The sequence below is a fragment of the Rhagoletis pomonella genome, unplaced genomic scaffold, assembly GCF_013731165.1.
Source record: "Rhagoletis pomonella isolate Grant_MI unplaced genomic scaffold, Rhpom_1.0 Rhpom_scaffold_00008, whole genome shotgun sequence".
Taxonomy (NCBI): Eukaryota; Metazoa; Arthropoda; class Insecta; order Diptera; family Tephritidae; genus Rhagoletis; species Rhagoletis pomonella.
In genome coordinates, this window is record NW_023458562.1 from 33,685,725 (window position 1) to 33,692,246 (window position 6,522).

Here is a 6,522-nt window from a genome sequence, read left to right on the forward strand (position 1 = left end):
TGAATTTACACTTTGAACCCTTCACATTAAAGTATACCACATAAATATTTTAATACAAAATACCATTGCTACTTCGCTTCGTCATAATTTAAGTTAAAGTATGCGGCAAGCAGCATACAGCACAATACCGGAGGGAATGTTTGCTAGTAGCTGAATTGCAAAAATCTGTAATTTTTTTCGCACGGAAATGCCACAAAGTTCAACGAAATGTACCGGAAAACGACAGGAAAACTATTCAAATGTGGCATTCTACCGCGAACGCATAGCGGGATAAAATAGCACTAAAAAAATAAAATAAAATAAAATAAAATAAAAGTATGTACATAAGTACATAAGTAAAAATATCTAAAACAAAAACAAATATGTATGCTGAAGCAAGCAAGGAATGTCAGCTTGCAGTACGGAAGAAAAATGTCACTCATACGCACCGTCACACCCAGGCATTCCGCTCCGTATTTGTATGTACATACTAGATGTTGGGGGGAAAAGCATTCCAGCAAGAAGAATGCTGAGTTTCTCCGTTTTTTTCCCTTTACATATATTTTGTTGCCACAAGCATGACCGTGTAAGTACAAAAATGTACCTACATATGTACATATGAAAGTGCTTGTCAATTTATGTGAGATTTAAGAGGACATACAAATAGCGATACTAAAAGCTGGTTTATATGAGCGAAAATCTATAGTAAATACAATGTAATAATATAAACGAAAGAGCAACAAATATGCGTGGAGGAGGGCTTTAGGCGCTATGCTTATGTGCTTACTAGTAATACGCACAAGGAGCACATGCATATATTATTAACACATTGTATGTGTATAAGATTAGTTATTACTTCAGCGCTTGTGTTTGTATTGTTGTCCTTAACAGGTAGATTTTGTAGGTAACTTCCTTTAAGTAGATATTTGAGAGCTGAACAGATGCACTTAAAATTGTGCGGTAGAATACAACTACGTTACTCAGCTAGCAAAACTTTGCAATGGTTTGTTTTCAACGCACAATTTTTTAGTATTTTTGACGTATATTTTTTTAGGTTTTTTTAATCTTAGGTATTTTAAGCAAGAACTATCTCATATTGTTTTAAGGCAAAATTAAAATAGTTACAATTGAATAATTTTTAGGTTAGATTATAATTTTACACAAAAAATCCGAAAGGAAACGGTTCTTAAGAGCCCTGCTATTAAATTTTATCGGCTGATGCAATTTTTTATATTTTTTTTTTTGATTTCAAATATTTTAATAATTAATATTTTTTTTTGTTTTTAAATCCAAATGGAAAAAACCAGGGAATGAAAATAACAGTTATTTTTTTTAAGTCACCTTGGCGACATGTTTATATAAAAGTTATTTCCTGATAATAAATAAACCGCTTATCAAACAAATTTGGTATCAAATGGCAGAGGACGGAAATAGCTTTTAAGCAGAAACAACGAACGCAGGTTACACCCTCTATTCATATATATTTTTTTTTATAATTTGATACAAAAGAAATTCCTGAGCCAAGGTTTGTTCTATGGTAATTAAGTAATATTTTTTTATTGAAATATTTTCCAATAGGTGGCTTTCCTCGTTTAGACATTGCAGCTTTAAAGCTATTTGAGTCGTTTATCATTTGATTCCAAATTTGTTTAATTTGGATAAGCATTTACTATCAGGAAATGACTTTTATATAAATATTTCGCCAAGTTGACTTAAAAAATTAATTGTTAGTTTCGGTTACTGGAGAAAACTTTAAATTTCTTGAACAGCACATATTTTTGAGTTTTTTTTTTAAGCTAATAATTCCGGAAAAATCCGGAAAAGTACCGAATGAAAACGAAATGTGTCGAATTAAAAGCAAAGCAATTCAGAAAATCTCAAGATATGTCCCGAAAAGTACCCCAAAGCCCTGAAAAATCCCAGAAAGTCTGAAAAAATCTGGCAGTTTCCAAAAAATAAGTGTAAATGAGAGGCGAAATTTCGCAAGTCTCTATTCTTATAAAACCTAAATATTTAGTCTAAAAATAACTCTGAAAATCTACCAAGAAGTCTTAAAATATACCTAAAATACCCAGAACTGTTTCGGAGACTACCGAAACACACTAACAGTGCTGACAATATTAAACAGTAACCAACAGATTCCGAAAAAATTAACAATTCCGAAAAATTTCAGAAAAAATTTGGAAAGCCCGGCTAAATATCAAAAAATTCTGTACAAAATCCGTAAAACCATTAATAGCCTCGAAGTAAATTCAAAAAATTCCTGAAAAATGCGGTTATCCAGAAACAAAAATTTAATATACCAAAAAAATTAAGAAAAAAATCGAAAATTTGCGAATAACAAATGTGAAAAATTCCAAAAAGTGCCGAATAATATCGAAAAGTTCCAAAATACACGGCTTGCCAGAAAAAAAATTAAAAAATATCCGAAAATTTCTGAAAAAAGTAACATGTTATACTCAAAATTCCTGGAGAAAATCTCGGAAAAATTCACCTGGCCCGAAAAAAATTTTAGAAACACTAGACAAATTTTAAAAAAGTTCGAAAATTTCTGAAAACTGCTCAAAATTCCTGAGAAAAATCTCGGAATAATCCTGCGGGCTTGAACAAATTTTCAAAAAACTAAATAAATACCCAAAAATTTCGAAGATAAACTTTAAACACCCACTTTTTGCTCAAATAGAAATACATATGTAAATACATTTGTACAGTTCTTTAGTAAATATAATTCACCATTTATGCATACATACATACTCCTACATATATGTATTTATGGTGTGTATCCGGTAGAGCCTATTGTCGCAAAATACCTATTCAACATGTGGCAATGAGTTACTGACTCGAGCGCTACAAGCCCACTTCACTTCAGCTCTTCCGCCAGACAACATGTCTTAAAGCATCTAACAACTTGCCACTTGTACGAGCTCCACACTCAGGCACCTAACAACAGCAAATTGTAGTGGTGGCAGTAAGCACAAGCTACAGAGAAGAAAGCTGCCAAGATGCGCATGAAACCCAACAAAGGCCGCCCGCATTAACAGTTGTTACGAGTATTGTTACTTCACCCACTTCCTTGACTGTTTGCCTGTTGCTCCCCTAGCAGCTTTTCGTTTTGTTGTCATAGCTGCTGCACTGCCTGCCTCTCTCTTTTATCGGAACTCAAAGGCATAGATACAGTAGCATTCGCAATCACATTCGCATTCACATTCGCATTTCAATTCCAAGTCTCATTTCCTTTGCTTCGCTTTTGCTTTTGCTATACAAGTATTTGTGTACTTGTGATGTGCGTTTAGAACATGCACGCTGTGGCAAGGATAACATGTCGACGATTTCATTTAGCCAGCAAATCTTTAAGCTGTTAGTTGTCTCCTCTAATGCGCTCTCAGCTGTCGACATATGTTGCAGAAATAAATATGTAGAAGTAAGTACATACATGCATAGGCTAGTGTGCAATTGCGTATTTGATTGCGAACTTATGCGTATTTGCGTTTGTTACGAGGTCTTTTACAGTAACCACCTCAAATGCAATTGGTTACAAATGTCGTCAATAAAAGTGCAGACGTATTTGTTACGTGGCATGTGAGCTGTGTATGCGAATCTTTAAGAGCATGCTCTTCCCACCATATTTGAAAATTGTACGTATTTCAAAATTGTACGCAGAGTACAACAAGGATACGCAAAATTTAATAAATATAAATATAAATATATTTGTATATATTTGTGTACGTAGTAAGTACATCTGCTGGAGTCGAATTTTGTCACTAACTAATTAAGTATTCCATAAAGTTTGTGCTAACTTTTTTGCCTTGATAGTTTTGGAAAGCTGCATATGCTATCGTTCTTCAATTAAGAAGCAGAAGAAGAGCCGGTCATGTCGTACGAAAGGACAGAATCGCTCCAGCTCTGAACAAAGAGAGACGAAGGCCTCATCTGTGATGGAAAGGCCAGGTGGAGTATGACTTGACTTCACTTCGCATTTCCAATTGCCGTCAGTTGGCAAAGAAAAGTAACGACTGGGGTTCTCTGTTGGACTCGGGCAGATTCAGTTAGGCGGCTATAGGGTCAATCAAGAAGATAGATAGATTAACTATCTTCCCAGCGTACCGGCTCCCCTTCTTCTGCTTCTTACTTTGGTTCTAAGTACTCAAAACTCAGCACAAGACCTCGCCTCAAACTGAAAATTAAATCCACCGGATAGCGCAGAGAGTGAATACGCGTAGGCTCTGACACAGCTCCCCCAAATGTGTTTTTCTTCTTCTAACGAACAAGTTGCATTCTAAGGGAGGTGTAATGCTGTCTTTATGGCCACATATCAGTATTGACAATAGTCGTCTGTGCTGATTTCTAGGATATTGATTTGGGTTTGCAGTCTGCAATGATATGTGTTTTAAGCTTGTTGTTTTGGGAAACTTTTTAGCCAGCTACGTCTCATGCGAATATGCCAATGGGCTCTTTTGAGTAGCCGCACCTCTGCTCTTAACTTTTCGTTGATGGTATAAGGTCTTATACATGCTTATAATCAGGGCCGTCGAGAGAAAACTCGGGCTCTTATACATAAAATGTATTTTTTAAAAGCATATGATCGTTTTCTTTAAATTATAGGGTTCGAAACAATCAGCCCGAATCGGAATATATTCACAAAAAAAAACCTATAACGAAGGCGCAAATTGCTTTGTAAAAAACCAATAACAAGTTATGGTTCTGATATATTAGGCCCCTTAAAAAGCCTGGGCTCGGGGGGATTCACCCCTCTCTCCCCTCCTTCTCGATAGGCCTGCCTATAATAAAGAAAAGTGGGGGTATATTGCTCCGCGTAGCCTTATATTTGGCATGGAAAAATCGTTTCATCTTCACAGAGAATCTACCTTATTAATAAAAAAAAAGTATTATCAACAAAATTGTTCCAAATGCAGTCATCTCAACGCTGTAGGAGCTTAGAATCTTTAACATCCTGGAAGCGTCTGTGGACAGCTGGTTGAACCTTCTGTAAAAAAATGGCCAGTAAGAAAGCTATTGACCGCTTGCTGAAAGAGAGCAATCGTAGTTTAAGAGTAAATTCAACAAAATCCTAACTGATACTATTTATTTACTAAGATACCCCGTCGTTCATCTCTCGGAAATATCACCTCAAATGGTATAACATCGGAAAGGTCAGAACCGGTCAAATATCTAGGCCTTTTCTGAATAGGAAATTAAATTGATCACCTAACATCCATGAAAGCCCACAAATCCACAAGGGTTTTATACTCCTGCACCAGAGCTATTTTTTTTTGGAGTAATAGTTTGGTAGAATCTAATAAAAAAGGTAAACACAAGAAAAACGGACAAAGTTCGATGGTTAGCAAAGCGGAAGCAAAGAAAACAACTCGCTAGAAAGCTTTATTCCTACGGATCTTTATGCAGGACAAACGCCATGTAACATTGCTATCATACTTAACGCGACTAAGAATTGAACGCACCCACATATCGTCCACTGCAAACTTGACTGAACTTCCAGAGTTTCTTACACACGATTACCCACCCGAACACAAAGCTCATATTTAATTTATTTCGATTTACTCGGTTTGTAACTCTAGAATTCACTTGTTTTCATGAATTCTATTTATATGTAAACAATTTTAAATGAGCGTTTATCCATATACAGTGACTCAGACTACTATAGCTTACATGGTGCATCTTTTTTTTTTAATATTCACAATGTTTTTCAGGTAAATTTGTTAATTTAACAAAAAAATATAAATCAAACCACCATTTAAATTTTTTTTTGTGATTTAACAAAAGTTATACAAAATTTTCAAAAAAACTGAGCTTTTTAATTTGAAGTTTTAGAAAAATATGGGATATGCAACTTTGTATCCCATAGAAATTTAAGTATTTATAATAAATTACACATTTCAAGTGGCTAAAACTCGCTTATTAATAACTTTTTTCCTGGTTTTTCATATCAACATGAATTGCTGGTGGAAGAAAATGCGCAAGACCAACCAACGTCAGTTTTCATTAGTTTCACTTGTTATATGGAATGAACTGGCAGCAAAAAAAATATTTAAATTTAATGCGCATTCTTAGCTGCTTCAAAAAATTAAATTATAAAGTACGAAATTTTTATGAAAATTAGTCGAATTTTTCTAAATTTTTAATAAAGTTTGAAAATTTGATTTATTTGGTTTTCGGTAAAGCATGAATAACTTTTATATAAAAAAATTTACAAAAAGTTTTGCTTGGAAAACTTTGTGAATATGTATTAAAAAAAAATCCAGGTCACCACTTGTATGACTCACTGTATCTATAAATATGTTTACGAAGCCAAATATAACACCGAATTTCGAAAATATTAAAATTAAACTTTTTTCGCCACCAAACAAGTGGAAAATCAATCATTAAAATAATATTACGTAAAATCGTTGATTCAATCAAATATTTTAAAAATAAAATTTCAGTTAACTGATTGATTCGTGTGAGCTTTTAAAAACCTTTGCAGACTCAGAAGTTGCTCTCACGTATTACGAGTGTATGCATGTATGCGTGTTTGCTTTGACGTGC